A 26887-nucleotide genomic window follows, 5' to 3' on the forward strand; every position below is an offset into this window, starting at 1 on the left:
CCTATAAGCAGAGACTTTCGTCTCTGTATCCCCAGCACCTGGCCCCAGGACGGGCCCACGGACACACATAAATAATGAGGGTGAATAGATTAATTGAGTATTCTCTCCCCATTGTACTGATAAGAGGAACAGAGGTACACGAAGGGAATAAGAAGGGCTTGGGGCCATGGAACCAATTTACAGCAGAGCCTATGTTACCAGGACCTTGGTCTGGGGCCCTTTCCTTGGCATCAACCACTCTCCCTCCCCCCAGGACCAGAATCACCCCTAGAAAATCGCCTCCTCCTCATCGCTTAGGATATGAAAAGGATCTCCATGTTCCCATTCTGTCAACAGGCTTCCTCCCAGCTCCCTGCCACTCTGACCTTCCCCTCCACGGGCCTGCTCCTGCTTTGTTTGACCTTGGCTATTTGGGAAGGAAAGGGACTCCCCAAATGGTGGATTTCTTGGAGGTCTTATGTCCCCAGTGCTCCAGTCCTGTGGGAGCATTTTCTAGGGTCCAGGCTGTGCCAAGGCCAACAAGCCGGGAGGCCAGCATTGCATGAGGCTTGAGTATCCAGCAGAGACAGCTCCTGGAGGGACAGGAGAGCCCACGGGGGCTGAATCTCCACCACACACCTCTAGATCCCAGGGAGTGGGGTGTTCATCACCGCACAGGAACTCCGAGGGCAGGGAGGGCAGCCGCGTTTCACCACGAGGAGTCCGCGGTGCAGAAATGCCAGTGAGCATAAGGCAGACGCAGATTAGACCCTAGGGGACCCGCTCAAGGGGCCCTGTCAGACACCCCCCACCCTGTCTCCCACCCTGCCCGTCCACAACCTTCTCCCCACCCAGGAGCCCCTCTGACGAGAAAGAAGCAGGTCTATTCCAGAGGCACCTGGCTAGGCTGTCCGCTCGGACCTCACCCCCAAAGGGAGGAGAGATGTCCCCCAAGTGCACACACTCTAGCTTTCCTTCATGACCCATGATGGGCTAAGAGGTCTCCCGTTTGCTCGGTGGGCATTATAAAAGTTACCCGTGGGACAATGACAGCCCGCCCTTCTCCAGCTTCCCAGCACCCCCCCTCCACCACAAGCACAGCGTGTTCTCAGACTTTCTGGAAACTTTCTCCACTGAGGGCTTGCTTTCCTTAATCTGGCTGAAGGCAGGGCCGCAGAGGAGCGATGGCATGGCCGGAGCAGCCTCACTCTCTCTGGCCGCGTGCCCTGGGGAGACCACTCAGCCTCTTTCAACAGTTGTCTTAACGAGTGAAAACAGGATAATAGTACCTACTTCACAACCGCATTATGAAAAGTAAATGGAATAATGTATGTAAATGTGCGGGTCCCACTGCGTGCCCAGTAACGAGAGGAGCTGACTGGCCACAGCGCTCAGCACGCATTCTCTCGGGCCATCTTCCGGCAGCTCTCTGGCGGTGCCTTCCCATTTTACAGGGGACGAAACCGAGGCACAGAGGGGTTCAAGTGGAAAGGCAGGAACCATAATGTATCCTGCCTCCTTGCCTACCGTGCCTTCCTTTCTTTTAACCAAGTGCCTCGCACTGAGTGGAGCACAAGCCATTTTTCAGGTGCCAGTTTGGGCCAAGCATGGAGGATGCAAAGATGAATAAGATGTGGTTGCATAGTCCCCTCATGGTCTGGGGGATGGGCACAAATGGGTAAGGACAGTGTGCATGTGTGTGTGTGCGTGTGTGTGTGTGTGTGTGAGAGAGAGAGAGAGAGAGAGAGAGAGAGAGAGAGAGAGGTGTGCACAGAGCAGGGAGAGCCTGCTCACCGTTGAGGGTGTGTGTTTCCTGCATCGGGTGATGTCTGGTCTGAGAGGGAGGAAATGGGTCAGATCAGGGAAAGGAGAGCCAGTCGGCCGGCTTGGGGGAGACAGGATATTCCAGGCAGAGGGCCCTGAGTAAGCAAAGGAGCTGAGCCATTAAACAGCCTGCCGAGTGCCCAGAATGACAAGGAGCTAGGTGTGCCCGGAATACGGAGGACCAGGCAGAGTGAGGGTGGTGTGGACAGAGAGGCGGGCCCCCAGCCGCGGAGGGCTGCGGGACAGGGCCGGCAGTGTGAAAGGCAGAAAGGTTTTAAGCAGGGAGGCATATGGTCACATCTGCATTTCCAGAGGCTTGTTCTGGCATTTTTGTGTGGCTCAGGGAGCAGCCTGGGTCAGAGAGACCAGTTGGAAGGTGAGAGGTGGGGAGGGCCTGTATGGGAAGTGTGGGAGCAGAGACAGACATGGAGGAACAAACTTGGAAATTAGTTAGGAGTTAAAAATGGCAGGAATTGCTGGATTCAAAGAGGGAAGCATGGGGAGGGGCTTCGCTGACGACGGCGTCCAGGTTCCCTGCTGGGGGTCCCTGCAGAACATTCATGAGCTGGGAACCAGGGAGAGTGGCAGATCTGGGCAATGAAGTGACGATGTGTTTCAGACCCACGGATGCTGGAGGCCCGAGGGCCGCCCAGGGTTGGGGATGTCTGGCGGGCTGGCTCCCCGGAGGGAGACGTCAGCGGTAGGTTTGGACCGAGGGCTCGCAGCTTGTAGCTGGAGGTTGACCCCCTGAGAGTGTTGTACAGCCACTAGACGAGTGGGAGGAAAGGTCCTGGAGGAACGCTGGCTCCTGAGATGGACGCCACGGAAACAGAAGCAGGCAGGGAGCCGGACTAGTCAAGAGAGGTGAGGGGGGAGAGTGTCAGGAAGAGACACGCTCAGCAGGTCCGGTGTTGCACAGCCCCTGCAAGGTGAGGGCTGAGAAGTGTCCACCAGACTTGGCACTTTGGGGTCTCTGGATGATGGCCGAGAATGGATTTACCGGGGATTGGGAGTGGCTATCAGAGCAGGGGAGAAAGCGGGTACAGGAATCGGGAAAGTGGAGACCCACTCTGCAAGTTCTTTCTTGCTGTTGAGGGGAGAGAGAAAACATAGGGCCGTCTGAAGAGGGACAGGAGGTCAAGGAGGGGTTGTTTTTCTCAGGATGGGACAAACCTAAGCACGTTCTTTGGGTTAAGGGAAGATACCCACATAAGGGGTGTAAGATGGGCAAGAAATAATCAGAGACAAGGCCTGGAGGAAACGCAAGGGGCCAGACTCCACGCGGAATACAAACACCATGGCTTCTCCCCTCACGGAGCACCCCCTGGAGAAGCCTGGCTGGCTGTTCTTATCACACTGCAATGCCTGTCGCTGCCTCGTTGCGTTAATTTCCTGCGATCACTTCTGCCATTTGCCATCACACTGATACTCCTTTGATCGTGGCTTTCCCTCCACGACGTGAGCTGCAGGAGGACAAGGATGTTGTCCGCCTTGTTCGTAGCTGTACCCCCAGCACATGGAACCGTCTCTGGCACATAGAGGAGCGCATTAACGTCTGCTGTTGAATGGCTGTATTGATGCGGGGGGGAGAAGACACTCCCACACACAACCGACTCTGGATCCAGGAGAAATGGGTCCAGATTCTGACACGTGAAGAGAGTGTGAGGAAGACCATCCTGGGCACAGAGGAATGGCAAGGGCTAAAGGCCTCAGAGGAGCTGGCGAGCATGCCCTATTTGGGGAAAGGCAAGAGGGCCAGTCTTAGTCAATTTCTTCAAATTTGTGGAGCACACAGGATATGCAACTGGGAGTACAAGAAGAGTAACCCGGACTCTCCCTCCATCAGGAACTTACAATCCAGTGGGCAGCAGGAGAGGGGGACCATCGAAATATATGATGTATGTTTCACGGGTCATGCCTTTGGCTGAAAACGTTGAGCGAAGCCAAACTTAAAAGACCTTGAATGCTAGGCAAGGGACTGTGAGTTTTCTCTGGCAGACAATGGAGAGCCGTTGATGGTTTATACCGGGGACGCACCATAATCATCTCTGCGTGTCAGAGGACCCCTCTGGTAGCAGGATGGGCCCTGTATGGAAGAGAGTTAAGAACGGGGGAAGGGAGCAACTTCCTATAGATCTGCCAGAGCCGAGGACGCCGTCCCGACCCCGCCACTGATGGCTTGAAAACAGCCATCGGGGGAGGACTCACGCCATGCAGATGGGCGCGTGGCACACAGTGGAGCTCTTCTGTCTCAGCGTTCCGGTTCACCCCACCCCCCGGGTTAGCCCGGTGCTCACGAGGAAAGGCGGACGCCTTGCAAAACTGGACACCCGGCAGGGACTGAGGGGGAGCCGCAGTGCTCCCTTCCGACCTGCAGGACTCGATCAACTCTTCACCAACCCTTATCTCCACTCCTGTCTTTTTCCTCAGAAACACATGACGTGTTCTCTTCCCAACTCGACCCACCCCGTCTGATTCTGTCCTCTGGGTGGAAGTGACAAAATCAAGACAAACAGGGCTGGCGAAGGGCCTCAGCAAGCCCCAAGTTGGGCTTGTTTTCTCCTGTTTTGTGTTGTTTTTACAGCTTACAGAGCTCTGGAACCTGGGGGCGAGCCACCGAGCCGTGCAGAACAAAATGTTTCATATTTGCATGGTGTTTGCAGCCCAATGGCCTGACCCAGAAGCCACAGAACAGGGAGGGGTAAAGCCACAGAGCCAGACCGCCTCCCTCGGCCTCCCCCAGGCCCCGCCACCCTGCATGTGAGGAAGGGGAAAGCCGGCAAACCACACGCACCCCTCGCAGGTGTGTCACCGGGAAAATGGGCTCAGAGAGATTAGCTCGCGGCGCCCTCCGCCCCTGCCTACCCCGGGGGCGCAGCTGCTTTGTTTCCAGGTAAAACACAACTGTGTCTCTCCAGGGTGGCAGGAAGAGGGAACAGGTTTGCAGGGATTCCGTAAAGCTATTAACTTCTGCTGTGAGTTACAGCCTCAGAGTGGAAACAGGCATGGTGGTTGAATTCTCACAAATGTGGAGGAAGTGTTGACCACGAGCCGTAGACTGGGTGGCATTCATGGGTCACAATGCCTGGACAAAAATCGCCTGTTCTTACACAAGTGTGTGTGTGCACACACAGACACATACACACGATCAATCAATAACCAAACTTTGTCCAGGAGTCTACATCAGGAAAAGTGCGTCCTGCTTCCACGTACCTCCTCCCATTTCCCCACCCCCTCCAGACCGCAAGGGACCATCTCCTGTATTCTGCGCGCTCTAGAAGTTAACCGACAGAAGCACGCATTTCTGTTTCCCCCTCTTCCCCGGTGACCCTCCTCACTTTTATTCTTCTTTGCTCTACCCGCCTCCCTTCTGGTCTTCACTGCCTCCTTGCTTTGCTTCCAATCCCTCCTCTTGTCCCGAACCTGCGCGTCCCCTCATCCCCACTGCCTGCCCCATGTCCTCTCCTTTCCTTCGTCTCTCTCTTCGGACTCCTTTTTCTTCTCCTCCCTCTCTTTTCTCTCCTTTCCCCTTCCTTTCATTCAGCAGTCCCTCACTCTCAAGGTCAACGACACCTCTGCGGAGATCTCCACTCCGAAGAGCTCACTTGGCTTTATTTAGGATCCTGTCAGAAGCCCCTGACCCCAGAGATAGCCCTGCACTCAAGCCTCCCATTCCCTGTGCTGTGTCTCATCACCTCACCTCTCCCCTCTGTGCCTCGAAGAGAAAAATCCAGTCGAAGAGATTGAGAACAGACATATGGAAGAGGAAAGGGCTGAAGCCACAGCCCACCTCCTCTTCTTCAGTCATACAGATGAGAACACGGGGACCCTGAGAGGGACCAGAACCAAGCCCCGCTCCCCAAACCCTCCACCTAGCTGCCCACTGGCCCTGACCCCGGAGAACCCCCACGAGCCATGAATGGAACGCCTCCCAGGACCAGCCTCTGTTCAGCAACAAGTCTGACATTTTCCCAGACGTGCCCCAAGGCCTCTTGGGAAGAAGCTACAAAGTTAAAAACAAACGGTGAACTTGGGGATTGCTCACTCTGCTATTTTCTTAACAAACCAACTGGCTCTTGTGAAGGGAGCCTTCTGAATGTAGACAGAGAACCTTCTCGTCACCCATTAAGTATGCCTGGTTTCACATACTGTCACGTAACTGTCCATCCAGCTGGCTCACCATGGACAAGGAGTGAATGACATTGCATCCTGGCCCCTTTCTTAGCACACAGGGATTTTTCGCAGGACATATTAGGGACCCTGCTGTCATTTGTCTAGCATCGACAATCTCACGTACTTGGCATCTTCAGCAGACCTTTAATTGATCTAAAGCACAGACCCGGCTGTTTCAGGTAAAGCCATCTGCTTGCAGCAGACACGGCATTTTGTCTCACCTGCGTCCTGCCCCGGCTCCAGTCCTCAGTTTCCCCAGCCGTACCACGAGAACGGATTAGAGTCTCCAAGGGCACTTCTAGTGCTAAGCTTTGCTGTTGTTCAGACTCACTCGACATTTGCCAAGACCTTAATTGCATAAAAACGCTGAGCAAAGTCTGGTTTTTGTTAGGGCCTTTGCTTACAGAGCCGTCTTCCAAATCAAGGACCTTCCCCATGCTTCTTAATAAGCCTATACCTTAAAGAAAAATGAAAATTAAAATATTGAACCTCTGGGTGCACTCTGTTGCCCGTAATGAAACGTGCATGGAGGACACGCATCCGGTTCAAGGACTTTATACAAAGTTATAATAACTTAACTGTAATAAGCTAATAGTCAAATGGAATTAATAATAGGAATGTGGCCATTTAAGCAGTAAGATGGCCCCGTGTCGTGGAATTTTTGCAGCTAAACCCTCTTGAGTTTCTGTAAGCTAATAGCAATTAGCTCCTGAGTTAATGGCAGCTGCAGTCATAATGAGATTGGAATTGATCATTTAGAAGCGGGCTCCCATAAGCTGGTCTTATGAGGCATTTCAGCTGTAAAGCACTGCCTTGACCCCTTCTTCTTGTACCTTTCATCACAACCCCCTCTTCTTTAAGGCTTCCTGGACCCAGTGCACTCCTTTCCCCATGCAGCACACAACTTTCCAGGGGTCCAAGAGTGAAGGCTCAAGATGGTTGTGTGTCCTGCCGACCAAGAATTCTGAGGTTGCCAAACCACAGCCTCCACTCAGCTCTTGCTACATACACCCTTCTCCTGGCAGGTTAAGTCCCTCTTAGCCTCGGACTCCGTTCCTGGCCCCACTACCTCTCTAATCTGGCTGGTGGATTTACTTCTCTTGGGACTCAGTTTCCTCAACTGTAAAATGGGGAGCATAGTATCTACCTCATGGGGTCACAGCAATGAAGCAATAAGGAAATCTGTGCAAAAGGCCTTTCATAAAGAGATGCTTAATAAATGCCTTCTTTTCTGTATTGGTCAGCTTTTGCTGTGTAACAAACATCCCCAGAGTTAATGGCTTAAAATACCAATGATTTTATTTAGCTCACTGTTCTGTGGGTGTTCTGTGTGTTTTTTCTGGTCTGGGCTGCTTTAGCTGAGCTCTGCTAGGCTATCTCTCATATCTGTGGCCAGCAATGGACTGGGTGGTGGCTGGATGATCTAGAAAGATGCCTCACACACGTGCTGCTGGCTGCAGGCTGTCAGCGCAGCTCAGGGGGCAATTGGGCCACGCGAATCTCATTCTCCAACAAAGACCAGCCTGGGCCTGCTCACATGGTGGTTTCAGGGATCCCAGCACAGAACAAGAAGGCAAGTCTCAATGTGCAAGTGCTTTACAAGTCTCTGCTTAGGTCACATTGACCATTATCCCGTGGGCCAAAGAAGTCCCATGACCAACCCTAGCTATACTCCACTTCTCAGTGCAAAGACACTGCAAAAGGGCATACATTCAGAGATGGAAAGAATCTGCGGACATTTTTCCAATCTACCACACCCTGTTTTCCTTCACAAGTTTTATTTACCTACATACTGTGTCCACAGCTACAGAGTAGGTGTTTAGAAAGTCGTTGTTGAGTAAGCGAATGAATGAATGAATGAATGAGAGAAATTACTCCTCTGCAAGTAAAACTGAGGCTCCAGAGCACGACATGACTTGCCCAAGACGTCACTGCCTCCTGGTAGTAGAAGCACGACTCAGACCTGTCTCCTGACCTCTAGTCAGACCACTATTTCCTCTTATATCTCTGAAGGAACCAGTTAAAATAAGACATACAAAAGTGCTTTATAAACATAAATTACTTTAACACTTCAAGACGTTTCAGGTATGTGCCTTTCCTGAGCGTCCATTTTCCTCCTACAGGGTCCCCTTATCCACAGTTTCACGGTCTGTGGTTTCTGTTACTCACGGTCAGCCACCCCCCGGGCAGCAGAGGACCCTCCTTCAGACATATCGTCAGAAAATCAGTAGCAGCCTAACGCTACGTCACAGTGCCTGCATCACTCACCTCACTTCACCTCATCACGGAGCCATTTTGTCACCTCACGTCACCCCAGGAAGAAGAAGGGCGAGTGCTATACAGGAAGATACTTTGAAAGAGAGAGACTACACTCACATAAGTTCTATTCTAGTCATGGTTATCATTGTTCTTCATTATTATTAGTCATTATTGCTAATCTCTTACGGTGCCCAATTTATAAATTAAACTATCCTAGGTGTGCGTATAGGAAAAAACATAGTGTATATAGGGTCCAGTACTATCTGTGGTCTCGGGCATCTACTGGGGCTCTCACAGCCTAGTTCCCATGGATAAGGGAGCGCTACTGTACATTCATAGGCATGGGGCCTGTATCAGTGACCCTCCCACTCCATTGTCTGGGATGATCTGGAAGATGTTGTGGTCTAGAAGCAGTTCTCCACCTAATGCATCTCTAAGGAGAGGAGGGAAAGGAGAAGGAGGGGCAGTGAAGCTCCCTATGTCCTCTATCCTGGATGTTGCTGGAAATTCAGTACTTGAGTCAACATGTAGATACTCCGTGAGCCAGCTCTGAAGAGTCCAGACAGAAGGTCATTCCATTATTCAGGAATCAATTCCAAAACTGTTTCCCTTTCTTATTTAAAGAACACAAACTATTTTCTCCTGAGGATAAAAATCAATACATGAGGTAAAATTGGGCTTCACACCATCCCCATCGGATGCCCCAAATGCATTTTATGACCAGGGAGACTGTGGGGAAATTGAGGCAAATGGTAACGCTACCTTCCCCATTTTAAGTCAGTGAAGGCTGCAGAGGGAAGTTGGAAGAATAAATCTCCCTTATCTTTGAGTTTATTTGCAGGTATTTCTCTCGCGCCCCATATATCATAGGATATTTGATCTGGGGGAGCCTCTGGGCCCATCTGTCTTGATGACACACCACCTCCTGCCATGTCTGGTGTCGTCTCAGCCACGCCGTGCTAACAAACCCCTGCGCTCGGTGGCCTGCAGCAACACAGGCTCATTGCTTATTCACATTGTATGTCTTTTAAGATCAGCTGCAGCTACGTTCCAGGCCATCTTCCTTCCGGTACCAGGCTATAAGAGTGCTCCATCTGGAGCACCATTAGCCTCATATCTGAGGGAAAACAGTAGAACTCAATAGCTCTTAGCACTTCTGCTCAGAAGTGGTGCACTCCACGTCCACTCACATTCCATTGGCTAAATCAAATCAAATAGCCAAGTCTAATGGGTCGGGAGGAATAATCTTCCACGGGAAAGACCAGCAAATATTTTAAACAATAGTATAATCTAACACATATGGCCTCTGCATGGGTCTGCTTGGTGCTGGTGTTCAGACAAGGGTATGGCTTTTCCAGGGCTGGGTTGGCGTGGAAAGAGAATGAGACCCTGGAGTACTGTGGGGGAGGTGGGAGGCCCACCAGCTTTTTCTCTGTCTACTTCAGTCTCCAGCAGAGGAAGTTTTAACAGACACTTCCATGAACTCCACAAATTTCCAGACATTTTTTCTTGAAGCAGCCCCAGGAACTGCTGGAGGAGAGCCAGCTGCCTGGGCTGTCTGGCCCCATTCTGAGGATTAAAATGTCCCCTCCTCCAAAGGTCACACAGGGCAGGAGGCTGAGTGCTGTTCGGAAAAGGTATGATAGGGTCAAGTTCCGTGAAGGGTCCTGGGTCATCCCAGAACCCCCTGTGACTCAGACCCTGAGCCCCGAGAGCCTCAAACTGGAGGGCAGGTCCTTGACTATCAGCTCAGCGTCTTCGCCTTATCGGCCATGCGGCTTTGACAGTTACCCCCTCCGTGCTTCACTGTTTTCATTAACAAGATGACGATAATAACACAGACGTGCCTTCGTTTGCTAAGAGGTGGTGTCTTTCTACAGGGAAGAGTAAAGAGCAGCTTGCCTTATGCTCCCTAGAAGTGGGATGAAGACAAGGCAGCTCATTCTCCTGTCACCACCTGCCTCATGCGGGCTCAGAGAGAGGGGAAGTCTTCACCTCCAGGATCTCTAAAGGGTGGTTGTGGGGCACGGAGAGCAAGTGCGCCCCCAGGGAGGCAGAGACTCTAGCTCACACACAAGGAATGCTTTCCAACAGGGCCAGAGCCATAGGGAGATGGAATGAGTAGACAGGGGAGATAATAATTGCCCATCCTAAGAAGTGTGCAAGTGGGGCTCCATGTCCGCTGCCCAAGGATGGTCTAAGTGATGGTGTGCAGCCAATGGAAGTTGAGAGGGAATGCCCTGAGATCATAGACTGCCAGAACTGCATGATATCTATCCAACTTGGGGGGCATAATAATAATAGGACCTCATGGATGAAATCATAAAAGACCCCATAGTGCTCAGGGTAGCACGTGCCCTTACCTGACCTCACGTTGGTTCTTTTGAGGCTCCTGCCATTCTGACAATTCCCGAAGGCTTAGATAGTGATTCATGCAGCAGCCCCTTAGCATTTCTTAAAGGCCTCATGGAAACAAGCCATTGGCCCTGCGGTAGGTGGCCTTCTGCCCCCAGGGGCCAGGATATGCCTCTTGAGCTCCACCCAGGCACCGCGAGAGATCCTCGGTCAGGAAGCACTGTGCCCCTGATGGCTGGGGAGCAGTGGTGCATGGGTGCTCGAGGCACTGGCCTGCCCCCAAAAGGAAGGACGGTGGCAGCAGAGGGAGTAGAGAGGGATGGGGGGGGGGTAGGAAATGGAGTGTGTCACCAGCCCAGGACATGCTGAGCTCATAGAAGAGCTCAGGGTTGGGGTTCCTATGATGATGATGTTCTTGGACGTGGGTCAGTGTGGTTCTCTCCTCCCTCCCCTCCGACATCACCATCATCTTCTTTCTTAGCACTGAAAATGGCCTTGGTATTCCCCACAGGCTGCTGAGTTGCCATGCTCCTGAGGTTCTCCTGATAGTCCTGTGTGGAAGTCAGAGTCAGGAGCACAGTCCTCTTCTGGTCAAGAAGACAGCTGTGGATCCAGGGTGCAAGGTGTGAGATTTGCCTGCCCAGACCCTGGCCTGGGGCCAAACCTTGAACACATTGCAGCTTGGGAAGCTGGCCACCACCTTGGGGAGCATCCTCTCGAGTGCCTGGGCAGTCCTTCCCTCCAATGCCAGAGGTGGGAGCTGTCAAGCCTTGAGGGGCTGGGTGCTGTCCTGCTGTGTGACCATGGGCAGGGCCCTCAGGTCACTGCCTGCTGCTGTCAAATGGAGTGACCCGCTGCATCCCAGATGAAGAGGAAATGGCTGGCTATACCGAATGCCAAGCACACACCAACACGCAATTGTTGTTGTTGTCGTTGTTCATGGTTTATCATCCCCTGCATCCCATATCTCAAGACTCAGGGGTCAGAACACCCCCCTTGGCCACCCTGCTAGGGACCCAGCCCAGGTCTGGATCTACACTTTGGGCCAGCTCCTGGTCTCCATGGGCCATGTGGTGGTGTCCCCCCATGGGTGAGTCTTTACCCCAGCCCTGGTCTCCAGGCTGTGCTGAGCACTCCCGGACTGGCCTGAGCAATGCATACAGCCCGGCACTGGGGGAGGCCTGCCACCATACATTCTCTGCTTCCCCCATGGTACCCCGGAGAAGAGGAGCATTTTCTCTCCATTTCACAGATGAGGAAGCTGAGACTCAGACAAGTAACTTGCTCCTGATTATCCAGAGATCAGTAACCAGGGCCTCTCCCAGAGGTGAGAGGTTTGGGTCTCCTAGCCCAGCAGACGTCCAGCCTCTTCCTCTACAGAACATAGAGGGGAGCACTATAGACACTCAGATGCCTGGACCCCAGTACCGGAAGCCTCTGGGGGGTCAAACCTGCCACCCATTCTGAACAGTTCCCCAAGCCATCCTAATGCAACCAAGATCTGGGAATGACCACACCACATGCCTCGATGCCAGTCGGGCCAGTCCTAGTCCCCTGGGGCTGGACCTCCACTAACAGACATGCCCCTTTCCGAGTGCAGGGAGAGAGAGCAAGTGCCTGAACAATGTGGCCCCTTCTGGGAATACCTCTTTTGTGTGGAGGGAGATGGAGAAAAGCAAGGCCACATTCTAGCATCTAATCTGCTTTGTGGATTTCTACAAGTTGCTTCTCCTCTCTGAGCCTTTCTTTCCCCATCTACAAAATTCGGTTTTGATGAGCTGTAGACTGGAGTTGCCCTAAGCTTGAAATATCTGGACAAATCCCCCATGACTCCAGCCCCAAAGGAGGCACGTCAGCAGCCAGTGAGTAGAGTCACTGGGGATAAATTAATGTCGCCCCTTTGGTATCTCCACGTGCTCTGAGCCTCCCCCTTTGTAATTACGGCTTCTATCTTCACCTACCCTCGGGCACTGTGTTCAGCATTTTATGTATCTGGCCGCATTTAATCTTTAACCACTGTGTGTGAAAGCTATTACTCCCCCATATGACAGCTGAGAAAACTGAGGCTCAGCAAGGTGAAGCAAGCTGCACAAGGTCACACAGCTGGGAAATGGCAGAGCTAGGTGGGGCTGCATTGGGCTGTGTGTCCTGCGGGCTGGCACTGCTGCTTTGTTACCCCAGCTAATTCTGGACAGTTCTTCTCCGAGGACGTATACAGCTGAGCTGCTTCTCTCTTCCTTTCTTCTAAGCCTGCCGTGAATCAGGAGAGACAGAGGAACAAAATAAACAGAGACGGATCGGGGCAGAGGGTTTCCAGGGGAATCATTCTGCAAAGCTGCCTTTTTCTGCAAGCTGCCCCTCTTAGGAGCTTCAAAGACAAACCTGCTTCCAAGCAGGATCATTTGCCTGAGCCAAAAGCCATTTATCTGGAATATTAATATGCCAACAGCTGCGTGTGACTCTGCCGGCCGCTGATCACACACTCCCAGCGATGATCCCTCCTGGGAATGCTCCGGGAGGCTCCAGGAAGCTAATGGGCCCCCTGTGGCACATTCTAGTTACCTTTTGTTTGGCTTTCTCAGAGCTTCCTGCAGATCGCCAGCCAAGCGTGCTTCAGACCTTAGACAGGGGCCTCTGGGGTGAGACGGGCCACTGACAGCTGAGCCACACCCATCCCCCACAGAGGACTAGTCCTCCTTACTCAGATGCTTGGAAAAGAAAAATAGGAAGACCCTCGAGAGCCAACCCACACACGTCTGGCACCAGAAAGGGTCATGCTGGGGACTCAGCCACGTCTTGATAAAGGACATCGAATTTAGAGGAGGAGACTCAGGGTGCAGGAGTATCTCAGCCACACCAATGCTGTACAACCTTGAGCCAACACAGGGTCCCATGGACCTCAATCTTCTCTCTGGTTGGACTTGATGTTCTTAGAGGGTCCTCCAGAGGAAACATACAACTGTAATACCGTAGGAGCGCCAGGGAGAGAGTCTGAGGTCTTGGGTTCAAATCCTGACTCTGCCACAGGACAATCTTTGTCAATTTGTCGAGGCTCCTATGTCAGCAGATTTGTTGTGACACAAATTGAAATTAGATGACTGCTGCAAGGGCCTCATCTGTGGAGTCAAAGGACATTTGCTGAATCTGAGATTTCATTTGCTACCTAAAGCCAATGCAGACATCCAGCTGGAAGTGAATCTACTTCCTCCAAGCTCCTCATTTCACAAGACTAGTGGTTCATAATTAATCACCATGAACAATACAAAAAAGCTGTTTCTCGGAATGTCGCAGTGCAGAACAATTCCTTTCACAGGAATGTCTTATGTTCTGTAAGTTCAGGGATCAGATGTCACTGTGCTTTGACACCAGCGTGTCCTTTCCTGCCAAACCTTAGTCCAGCCCTGTCACGTCATAGGTCTCAATACCCGTTGCCCTACTTTGCCCTTTTAGTGGAAACCTAGAGAACTACTCGATAATGAGAATAATAATTACTTACAGGTAATTAACACACCGCAGTTACCGTTCCAGGTGCTTCACATATTTTAATTCATTTAATGCTTATGATAACCTCATGAGATGGGTACAATTTCACAGAGTTTAAAAAACTCACCCAAGATCACCAAGATGTTACGTAGCAGAGGTAGAATTTAAACCCAGAGAATGTGGCTTGAGTTTGTTTCCTAACCATTAGGTTCTCAAACTTAACCATGCATCAGAAACACCTGGTCTATGGTTAAAATGCAGAGTGCTAGCCCCTAGCCCTGGAGTATCTGATTCCCTAGGACTGGGTAGGGCCTGAAAATTTACATTTCCCAAAAGTTCCCAGGTGATATCAGTCTGGGGACCACGCTCTGAGAGCTACTGCTTTAGGCCATATTGCCTCAGAGTTAAAGGGAAACTGAACTCCTCATGAACCCCAAGGTCTCTTGGGGATCCTGGATCCCAGTCTGTTCCAAAGTATTATCCACAGGACATACTGTCACAGGTTGTTGGTTGGCATTATATGATAAAAGGAGGATGAGGTCCACAGTCAGGTGTGTCTGCGACATTTGGGTTTGATAGATCTAAACAGGTTTCTTTACTGGTTTTCTGCTCATTATTTGTTTATCCAAATGTACTCTATGACATAGGTAGGCAAGTTTTCTAAACATTTTTGACCTCAGTGTCCTTCTTTCACAAAGTAACTCATGGGAAATATGCTGCCTAGAACACCCTCGAGGAAACAATGGCCCAGGCCAGTGCTCTCCATTCCACTGTGGGAGGCCACAGAAGTCTTCTGTGGATGGCTTAGAGTCCAAACTGACTCTTTTGGGTTTACTAAGACAGCCTTCCAGGTAGACTCCAAGAAGTAGGTCGGAACCCATATGGGTTGCACAAAACAAGGACTCTACCCATCTTCTCCAGCCCAATGGGTCACACATCACACTTTCTACAACTCCCTGAAGCAAATACTGTACTTGCAGAAGAATTCACTCAAGATAGTAGGGATATTAAGGTGCAACCCCAAACCAACTTCCAACTACTCCAAGTACATATGTCTTTAGGACCCTCAGTGGGCATACCAGTACCACCTCTGTGAAAGGGAAGACCAGTGTTTTACTCAAGCCACCAGGGAGAAAAGATGAGTTCTCTCTCACAAGTTTCCAATAAGCATTCATGCTGTTCCAGGTCCTGGGGGAACAAGGAAGAGTAAAGTAGGATCACTGTCTTCAAGATACAGTGTGCAGGAGGAGGCCACCCAAAGCCAAAATAACCTATGTCCAAGTAGGATGTGATCAGAGACAATGAGCATTGAGAGGATGGGGGAGTCACCTCTCACCAGGGATCAGGGAATTATCAAGAGACGGATGGTATTCTGGGAAGGAAATGGCTTCCCTCCACATCTAATCCAACCACAGTTCCTTCCCCAGAGGTCATGAGTGCTGGGGTCAGTTAGCAGTGGGATCTGCCAATTATGAGCAAATCCCACAGTATGACAGAGAGTACAGAATTTCATTTCCTCTCTGGTCCCAGCAAGAGTTGGGGTCTCAGCTGAGAGCACCAAGGAGAAGATCAAAACAATAAAGGATCCTGAGATACCTCAACCTCTGGAGAAACAAGAAGGGCCTCTTAGGCCAGGCTATGTTCCTGAGAGTACCTGATGGTCTTCCCAGTCTCCCGAACAGGTGGGTTGAACAGATAGCCTGGGTCCTCACCATCCCTGTGGCCAAGAAGATAATAGGAAGATGAAGTAGCTTCCTCTGGGTACCTCAACATGGGGTCTGACAATGTGGCAGCTGCAGTCATCTGAAGATTTGACTGGAACCAATTGGGGACCTGCTTCCAAGATGACTCACTCTGTGGCTGATGGTAGGAGGCCTCCACTTCTCACCATGCAGATGTCTCCACAGGGCTGCTCGAGTGCTCTTCAATATGGCAACTTGCTTCTTCCATAGCTCGTGATCCAAAAAAGACAGCAAGAAGGAAGCCACAGTGCTTTTTATGGCCTAGTCTCAGAAGCCACATGCTGCTGCTTCTGCATTCTACTTGTTGGAAGCACCTCCAGCCACATACAGGGGAGGGAATGAAGCTGCACTTCAGGAAGGGAGGAGTGTTAAAGAATTCTTGGACTTATTTTAAAACTGCCACACCATCTAAGGACAACAATAAAGGAAGGATTCAGACCATAAAATTGAATCAGAACAGAGACTGTGGAAGACAGAAAAAAAAAAAAAAAAAAGGAGCGAGCGAGAGAGAAATAGCAGTGAGTAATTAACCTATATATAGTTAAACTTAAATGGATAATTATAGAGTTTCTTGGAATGTGTAATGAAAGTGCTAAATAATGATCTTAAAATAGAAATGACACAATATTATAGAAAACCTAATAACAGTCTGGAACCAATTATAATAAAACTGTCTTGGGAAAAAGTGGGATTTGGGTGGGGGTCAAAGAGAGAGAAGTTACAAGTAAAAGGGTTCTAAAGGTCTCGTCGAGAGAAAGAGTGGGGAATTAAAAGGATTTTAAAGGCCACACAATACTGGAATGAGGGGGGAGCAGTAGGGAAAATATTTGGCATTTTGTATTCTTGGGATAGAGAAGCATGTATTTAATTATGAGTGTGGGGAAACAGAAGGAAAATATTAGTGGAACAAAAAAAATCAAGTCAAAATTACAAATACAAAGAACAAGGAATCACAAAAACTGAAAAACAAGGAAAAGGAAAAGAAGAAAAAACAAAATAAATAAAACCAACTGAAGGAATAAAATTGTGTAAAAGTGTTGCTATACTAAAAGTGAATGGGCTAAATTTTCCTATTAAAGGATACGGACTCTCCAATTGGTTTTAAAAAAAATCAACAGAAGGAAATAAAAAGGACCCATGAAAAGACTATGATAGGAAGACCGAAGAAAGGTAAAGATGAAGGAAAACAAGAAAAAGGTGGGAGGAGTCTCTATGACACATTTGGGACCTGAAATCCTGTCATGCTTTTTGTCAGTACTGTCCTTTCAATGGTTCCTTGCCCCATTGCTGCCACGTGTGTCAAAAGCAAATAGGTAACCGGGAAAGAATTCTAACTACTCTGAATGCTCACGGTTGTGAAAAACACCCCAGAAATCAATACCACAGAAGAGCTGCAGAGAAGTACTTATTTCATTTCTGCAACTTCAGCGTTAGAGAGCCTCGTGAGTATTCTCTTTGAGCTCCACTGCTGTGTCACTTGCTGAGATTGAATGCTTGTTGTACCTCTTCAATAGGAAATAGTCTCAACTGGGAGCCTCCTTTGGACACCAAACAGTTGCCAGAACATTCATCTCGTATGATCCCATTTCCTATATCCCCACAGTGGAGGGAGTGGTGGTTGTTTTCAGGGATGCGATGTGCTGGCATTGGATATCACGACAGGGGACTGGTCAGAGCTCAAGCATTCTAGGCCTGAGCAATACTCTCCTGAGGCTGGGCATTGATTCATTTCCTATTTTTCTAGCTCATCAAAAAGAAATGGAAGTTCAACATCACAGAATATAGTTACTCAATCACAGATATCTGGTTTGTAACTGCCACGTTCTGGGCTCTTACACCAGGCTCTGTGGACACAGAGGTCAACAAAACAGAGAAAGCCACTCCCTTTTGTGAAGCTTGTAGTATAAGGGAGGCAACAGACAATAAAGAAGAATAAAATAATATAATAATGAAATACTGGTAGTTGTCAGTGCTATAAGGAAAAATAAAGCAGGACAAGAGGCCAGGAACTGTGTGTTGTTTTAACCCATCAAACCATAGGCTCATTAAGGGTAGAGCTGATGGTTGGTTCCCCTCCATGCCTGTAGAGCCGCAGTCCAGACACAGATGATATGTAACAATTGTACAGAACCGAGGATGCAGATAAAGAATGCAGACAGTCGTAAATGTGCACTATTCTTTATGTGACAGATAACGGGTAAAGCGAATCAATAAAGGTGTTGAACTGATGTGATCGAATTAGTTTTTCAGGAGGTTTGATTCAACCTTGGTGTATAGGATGAGTGTTAGTTGGAGGAATGGGGATTGCAGTGGGAGGGGGGCTACAATCCAGAAGTAGGGACACCGGGCTTCTTGAGCAGTGATAAATATAAAATGTCATACCTATGCTGTCTCTCAGATGTGTGTATGTGTATATGTGCATAGACGGCGAGAGTTAGAGTGTGCGCGCTAAAAAATCTATGACCTCTGACATAGTAAGTCACCTTCTTTAAATACATCCTGAAGAAATCATCAGAAACTCAGGCAGACATGGAGGCAGAAAGATATTTTTTTAAATATTATTCATGGTAGCTACGTTAGCTGCAAACTAAATATTCCAGTATAGATTACCTCAATAAAGCAAGCCTCACCCATGGATTAGAATATATACACTAATAAAATAGTGATGTCAAATACTATGTAATAAAGAGCTTGTGGTATATTACTGCTAATTACACAGCTCCATGCGTCGACAAAAGACTGAAAAGAATACCATCCGATTGCTGGTGGTGGTTATCATGAGGTGATGTGATTATAATTCATGTTTTATTTTTTTTCTTGTATCTTTTTATATTTTCCAAGTTCTCCGTGATGAGCTTGCATTGTTTTCTTTTGTAGTGAAGTAGCAGGGGTGGGAAAAAGTTATTTTTAAAAGAGAAAAAGCAACATCTCATTTTTAAAAAGATATTCTTTTGGGAATAATTAGCACCAGCCAGAGCCCCCAGATCGTGACATCAGGGAGAAGGCGACTTTCCTGAGCTATAGGCCAAGGGACCTGGAAACCTCTGTAGGCTCCAGAGGTCCACAAATTCACTGAAGCAGGTGGCACACCTCTTTCCCTTCTCCACCACCGGGCTAGCCACTGGGCTTCCAGGCGGGGCGGGGCCTGCAGGACCCAGAGGGGCCCTCGGGGAGCGTGGGAGTGATGCTGGGAGGCAAGGACCCAATCTCCGTATATATGTCCACCTCCACCTGTCTCCACCTGCCACCGCTTCTGACTTCCTGTGTCCCTGCGCCTCTCCCTCCGCCTTGTGTCCCTGTCTCTGTCTCTGCCCCCTCTAATGCTGCCTCTCCCCAGGCAGCCTCTCCCCCCCCTCCTCTCTGCCCCCTCCTGCAGAGGGATGCTGCCGAACTTGGCAGGGTGCTGAAGGTTCTGGGCTGGGGCCTGTCGAAGGCCCCGGGAACTGTTACTATTACTAGGAGCTGCTCTGTCAAAAGAACGTTCTCACATGTCATGAATCAGAAGAGAGTGTCTTTGCTTCCTTCTGCCTGATCCCAACAAATTCCACATATAGTCCCCCGCACCGCTCCCCCCAGCCCATTTCCAAGTGCAAGGAGCAAGTCAGGAGGCATTCTGAAAGCTGTCCTAGAACACGTAGAGTCACCGAGGGGACAGAGTGGGGAAGTCACACTCTGAATGCTGATGAGCAGAGAGGTCTGCCCTCACCCACTCCTTACCCACCCCTGCGGAGATGGCTGCGCGGAGCGTTACATACCGAAAACATCTCCCCCCGAGCCCAGAACAGCAGGCCATGGTCTGGAAGCTGAGACACTTGCTAAGCGCTTCCCAGAAGACCCGAAACTGGGAGAGAAGCTGCCAGGGCACAGGGCTCAGAGTGGGAGCGACCTCACCTCTGGGCCCCACTGTCTCCTCTTCTGCTGGTAAAAACTCAAAGACACCTATCCACCTGGGACCCCCCCCCCAGGAACATGTCTACAGCTCCCCTGCTCCCCAACAGCAGGCTGGCGAGGCCGGGGTGAAGCAGGGACTGCTCTAGTCAGCAACTCTGGAAAAGGAGACATGCTGCCGAGCAGGGGAGGGCCTGGTTGAGGGAGGGTGGCCCGGGCCCCAGACCCCTTGCCTGGGGAATGATCCTCGGGGCTAATGAGCAGGCCAGGCTGGAGCGCGTGTCTTGCGAACCAGCGGGTCTTCAGGGAGCAGCTGCCAGGAGGAACGCAGCGCCAGGTTCTCTTTGTGGGCCTTTATTCTTCTTTCCTTTCCTACACGGCTCCCCAACCTTCCCTCTTGCCCATAAACTTGCCGTGACCCTGGACAAAGAGCTCCCTTCTCTTGACCCTTTATTTGCCTCATCTGTAGGATGACAGAATTATGGCTTTCTCATCCCCACCATGAGGGTCGCACTTGCAATGGTGAGGGCGCGTCCCTGCCCTGGCCCCCCCGACCTTGCACGGCGCTGGGGTCATAGCCGGCTCCGTTTCCCTTCAAACAGCGAGAGCGGTCCTGCAGGCCACTCTGGGGCAAGAGTGGGCACACACGGACAGGTGAATCCTTTGGGGGACTGAGCAGCGAGAAGAGATGGGCAAAATCACCTTTTAAGTTATCAAGTGGGCACTTTACACATTTACTTCTCTGAGAATTGAGTGCAGGAGCAGGTCCAGGGAAGTCATTCGTTGGATGAATTGAATGAATGAAACACTTAGGGAATCAGTGAATCCACAAGCAGTACTGGGCGTGCGGCTAGCCTATCAAACCAGCCAGGACATAGGACACATTTTGAGGTAGAAGATGGTCTAGAGGTGGCCCAACGCAAGCCCCCTTTCACAGACCACCAAAATGTGGCTACGTGAAATGAAACCTCTGGGCTGGGGGTGCCACATCCAGCAGGCATCAGCCCCAAGACAGGACGCCGGTGGCTGTTGTCCGACCCGCTGTCTTCTGAAGAGAGCACATTAACAAAACTCATCGTGTGGAGTATTTCCACATTTACCACTACCAGGACACACAACTTGGAGACAGTCTCATGTCCCAGGGAGTTCATAGCATCCTAGCATGGGATGCAGGGTCACTGAAGTCCTCTCTGGTCACCTGTCCTCATAGAACCCATCAGCAAGGGCTTCAATCCAGACCCTTTAGGTGAGGGCAGGCATCAGCTCTTAGAAACGGTGCGACTTTGGACAGGTTCGGAAACCTGTCTGAGTCTCCAATTGCTTATCTGGTAAACGGAGAATCATAGTTCACTGAGCTATTGTGGAGATGAGCTCATGTCATGTGAAATACCTAGGATGGTCCCTGAGCAGAGGAAGTCCTCCATTAGCACTGGCTGCCAGGAGAGATCCTGCTCCAAGCTCTCACTGTGGGTCCCTATGTGGAGCGCTCAGTGTCAGCAAGCTCGGGGTCACCTGCGGAGCATGGTCAAAGCTGCTCCTAGGTGTCTGCAGGGAAAGATGGGGCCAAGCTTCCGGATTTTTAACAAACACCTGTATCTAGGTGTCAGAAACACCCATGTCTAACATGAATTTAACGTAGGCTGCTCTCTGATCACATCTGAAAAATTCAGGTCCACACTAACGCTGTATGGCTATGCATGTTGCCTTCCGCACAAGCCGGGTTACCAGGAGGGCAGGGACAGGTGCATGGCAGGATGGCTCCCCTGGTACATGATGCCGCTACATTGTATGATCATCAGTCAGTTGAAAGGTGCAATTGACTCCAAGAACTAGCACTCAGTTCAGGGACCAGAGCTCTTGAATGAAGTTTTCAGCTTTCTGAATTAAGAAGTATAGGGGCGCCTGGCTGGCTCCGTCAGAAGGGCATGCGACTCTTGATCTCGGGGTCACGACTTTGAGCCCCCTGTTGGCTGTAGAGATTACATAAATAAATAAAAACTAAAAAAAGAAAAAAGCAGATAAAATCCTGAGCTGTTTCTGCATCTTCTCCAAACTGGCTTTTATGACATTGTCTGTTTCAGTCAACGTGCAATGACTGTTCTCTAGAAAAGATGCTGCCTAATTCATCTGACAAGTTCAGGGCTAGAAAACCGTCATTCCTCCTGACAAATGTGCATGCTTCCTTTTAGCCTGTTGTAGCAGATTATTTTTCCAGAGGTGATCACAACAATATCCCTCATTCCACATGCTCTTCTGCAAGGTGACCTTGTCGTCCACCTGTCAGGAGTGGGAGTCTACTTCTCCAGCTCCTTGAATGTGAGCAGACCCTCTGACTGCTTTGATCAAGAGAATCTGATGGAACTGATGCTGTGCCGGTTCTGGGCATGGACCTGAACTTGTCGTACAGTTCCTACTCCTGTCTCTGAGAAACCAGTTGCCATTTAAAAAGTGCAAATATTCTAAGGCCATCATGCGGTAAGAAATCCAAGTCCCATGGAAAGGACCCAGAGGATGAGCTGATGCATGGGGAGGGAAGCCAAGAACAGAGATCCACCAGAGACAAGGCTATAGAAGCTGTTCTTGGAGATCATTCCTATAGCTCCAGCCACTCCGGCTAGTGCCAGGCATACCAGAGATAAATTGCCCAGCCGGACTTTCCCCAAATTCCTAATCCATAAAATCGTGAGCGAAAGCGAAGGATTATTTTAAGCCACCAACTTCTGGGGCAGTCCATTATGCAGCAATAGGTACTCAAAACACACATTATGAGAATATGTAAGCATCATGTTTTCCTTTTTCCCTTGGCTGCCAGGAAACTCAGAGCTGGATTTCCGAGTCAAATGTAGCAACCTTCTTTACCTTATCCCTTCCGCTTGACTTATGTATATAACATTTGATTTTTTAACCCTATGTTAATTAGATCAGATTTTGTCTTTTATTAAAAAGCTTTCCCACATTCTTTTGATAGAGAAAGAGGGGAATGTTGGGAATCGTATTCCTTCTTCCACCTCTTCTGTACAACTAAAACTTCCCATGTGTCGAAGTTCTGTTTAACTTCCAGAGCTGGCTGTGGGTATAGTATTAGTGCTGTTGCCCTGTGGGTGATGTTTTCACCTCTGTGATTCTATGTCTTGCTCCTATTCTCCTCCGGTCCTGGTTTATGAGTACCTCTCCCTCTCAACACTCACTCAACCAATTTTCAATTTTCATCTTTACAAGTGGCCTCTCAATGACCAAAGTGCTTGAAATAACTAAAGAAATGGATTTCTAGTGGAGGAAGTTCAAGCTGAACGTCAAAGAGAGATTTTTGGTCAAGGTCACGGTTGTGGAATAAATAACACCTGAGGACAGTCTCAGAGGCAAACAGATCTCTGGGTGTCCTTGGGAAAACCCCTGTAGCAGAGCTGATGATAGTTCTGGGGGACCTACGGGCAGTCAGCATGGCCAGGTACTGGACAGGTCCACAATCCCTTGGGCGACATCTTTGGAGCCACACGTATGCTGGAAACCAAACCACTCTAGACTTTAGAAAGGTAATAGGGTGCATACAGCACATGGCTCATGTGGCCTAGCACGCTTGTGGCTACTGAGGCATTACCCTCAGTGTCAAACACATGAATAGCAACCCCAGGCAGCAAAACACATGGCTAGTCGCAATCACAGCTCCAAGTCACGCTATGTGAGTTCAAGTCAGATTTTGTTGCCAAGGGAGTTCAACTAAGATCAGATTTTACTGCCAAATGAGTTATGAGAAATACTTTCAGTTTTCAGAACTTTCTAATTTGGGAGTCATGGCTGGGGTTTGTTATCCCATACTAAATATCTTGCTTGTACTTATCTCACTATCTCATAAATTTGCTGAGTGATTAAGACTATGGTTATCCCCCATGTACAGATGAGAAAACAGAGGCTCGGGGATAGTCAGTCACGTGGCAGAGGTCACGTGGCTCATTGGTGGTAAAGCTGAGTTTAAGCCCACAGGTGTCTGACTTCCAAATCTGGATTTCTAATCATCATCCTATCCTGTCTCCTCTGCTGTGCGCCCCAGGTCATAGGAGAAGAAACCTTTCAACACAGCTCCCTGGGAAGCTACTTGGTTAGGCTGAGGGATTGCTAGGGAAAAAGAAGAGAGGGGGGGAGAGAAATCTTTTAAAAGTGAATAAAATAGAACCTTTCCTCTCCAACCCCAGACCTTGAGAGAAGAGCTGAGCAGCCTGATCCAAAGCAGCTTAGAAAAAAGGAGAGCCTTCCAGAAAGGCCCCATTCTCCGATTCTCTTCCCCCAGTTATTTTTGCATGTGGACATTGGACTTCTATCCCACTGCTGCACTACATGTAAAGTGGTAGATATTTTCGAACGGCCTTTGCTTGAAAATAAATAAACAAAATCAAGTTCCCAGCTTTTTTTCAGAGCATGAAGCTTAGAAAGAGCCCTGGGCATAAGGCCTATAAGGATGTGGCTTCCAATGTCAGTTACATTACTTGCTGGCTATAAAAATTGAGACTGTCTTGTCCTCTCTAAAGGGCCTGCCTAGAGAATCCCTTCTTTGCCTCTACCTCTTGGTCCAGATAAAAGACTGGGCTTGGGACCCGCCGTCCAGGTCCTCAGACAGCCCACACTCAAGAAGGGATGTGCACACCAGCTGAGGAAGCAGACCCCTCACACTTCCCCACGGTCGTTCATTCAGAGAATTCTTCTTATAGAAGTCCTCTCTTGGTATCTCTCGCCACAGGTCCCACAGTCATGACACAAGTCTCACCTCCTTGTCTGGTGTCATACCTCTTCAGAGCTGACTGGGCTGTGGGCACCTTTGTGCTTCAGCCTCTCGGGCAATCTGTCCTAATGAGCTTTTCCTCGCCAGACTTTACACTGCAAACAGAAAAGTCTCCATTCCACCTTTCATTCCCTTTGAACCAACATTGATTGTTCATCATGCACCAGACACTGTCCTGAGCACAGGGAATTCATTTCTTCATTCATTCAGAGGACATTTACTGAGCATCTGCTGTGTGCCAGGCAATGTACAAGGCACTCCCAATAGAGCTGTCAATGACACAGAAAATAGTCCCCCCTCATGGAGCTTAGACGGTAAGTAAGTCAGGCATGGTCTCAGACAGCCCAGAGTTCACTGTTTTGTAAGGAAACTCTTCAAACTCAATGTCATGTCTAGTGTAACTGGCATAGCACAGAACTCTACAGAAATGTCTGCACTCAACCTGGACATGGGGACATGATATAGACACTATGTCTTTCTGGAGGGGAGGCGATGTAGACCGTAAAATCTGAAGGACGAGTAAGGATGACAGTCAAGAGCAGAGAAGAGTGTTCTGAGCAGAAGCAATGTGCGCAAATAGAAGAAATATGTTTCCATATGTCGACGGGAACGAAGCTACAGGGAACCAAATGCAGCCCTCTGGGGTCCGGGCAGAGAGTTCGAGGCAGAGATGAACGGAGATGTGACTGGAGAACTATAAGGAGCACATCCAGCCCAGCCTTTTCTTGCCAGCCGTGGAGAACTTGGAGCCGGTTCCAAGCGGAGGCTCGAGAGAAAGCAACCGTGTTGTCTGTAATGATGACAAGGCTTCACTAATGACGCATTTGGAAAAGGACCTCACACTCATGTGCAATGGGCAAGGGGAGCCTATCTGGACTCCCTTGGGGGACCTTCTGGGAGAATCCGAGGCTCTAAAAAAGCTGTAGGCTGCAGGGCTGGTGGCTGAGCTGGAAGCCATGGCGTGTGCGTTCCTATAATCATTAAGACGAGCTCCCGAGCTGCTGGGTAGCTAACTCTAGTCGGTGTCAGGGTAATTAACCAAGCTGCCTGAACTTTATTCACAGCCTGACAAGGTGCACTCCTGGGACTTGTCACTGTGGTTAGTCGGGGGGCGGGGGACTTGACATAAGGCTGATTAGGGAGTGTTTTACACAGCAAGAAGCTCTCTGATCTTCAGCTGAGTGGGGCTCCCCCTCCCAGCTCATATCAGACATGCCTGCGAGGCTAGAGAATAAAGACCACCCAGTCCAACCCCCTCGTTTTCAGATGAGAGAGCTGCCGTTCTGAGCCTGACCGTGGTGTTCCCAAGGCCATTCGGAGAGTTTGTTCTAGAGATGGGATTGCCACCTGACCCTCCTGGCTCTGCTCACAGCCTTTTCTCCATGGTGTTCTTCGTTTTTTTTCAAAAAGACTATTTCCTAAGCCACGGGTTCTCAAACTTAATGTGCAGAGGAATCACTGGTGAGCTTGTGCAAATATAGATTCTGATTCAGGAGGACTGGGTGGGCCTGTGGTCCCACGTCTCCAACAGGCTCCCAGTGATGTTGATGCCGTTGGTCCATGGACCACATTATGAACACCAAGGAGCTCAGAGACCCTTTCTCAGAGACCACCTGCAACCTCAGTGGAACTCCAGTGGCCCGAAAACCCAAGACTCCTGACATCAGAGTCCTCCAGCTGAAGGGTTCTCAGAGATTCATCTGCACGCCTGCATCCTCTCATTCTGGCCACAGCTCTTCTACATTTCAACAAAGCAACTTAGTTCACGCCACGAAAATCAGGGGTAAAGGATTGCAGGGAAGCCAGGGCAGGAAAAGGCCCCCCTGCTCACCTGTTCCACTCCCCACTTTCTGAAGACGGATGTACTCCATAGCTTCTTCATCCCAGCAAACACGAACAAGCATGTGTGTGACTTTCAAACCCCAGGGCCTTGATAGCTGGGAACTTCCCTCCTCTGCAGCTTGTCTCCTTTCTGTAAAGGAGAATCTGATGGATACGGATCAACTGCTTGAGTCTCTTTTCTACTCCAGGCCTCAGAAAGCCCCGCAACAAAATGCAAGACTTGACCAGGTGCTCTTTCGGGCACTCCCGAGTACTGATTCCCTGTGACTTTAAGGTGCTTTGCAACCAAGTGCTTTAGAAAAATATCTGTGCCCTGGTCCCTGGGGAAGACATTTACTCAAAGGGATTGCATTTGGGGCTATTGTCTCCAACTGGTGGAGACAATATTTCATTTATGTAAACAATTCTGTGATTCCATTCCCACCCAAGTGATGGCCATCCCACAAGAATATGAGGAGGTCTGATTCTCAAGACTCATTTCTCAGGGAGGCTTTGGGGGCATTTGACCAGGGGCTAATGGGTTAGGCTTTGACATTACCTCTGTGGGTAAGATCTCACTGGGCCGCTG

The sequence above is a fragment of the Ursus maritimus genome, unplaced genomic scaffold (genome assembly GCF_017311325.1).
Source record: "Ursus maritimus isolate PB19 unplaced genomic scaffold, ASM1731132v1 scaffold_7, whole genome shotgun sequence".
In the NCBI taxonomy this organism is placed as follows: Eukaryota; Metazoa; Chordata; class Mammalia; order Carnivora; family Ursidae; genus Ursus; species Ursus maritimus.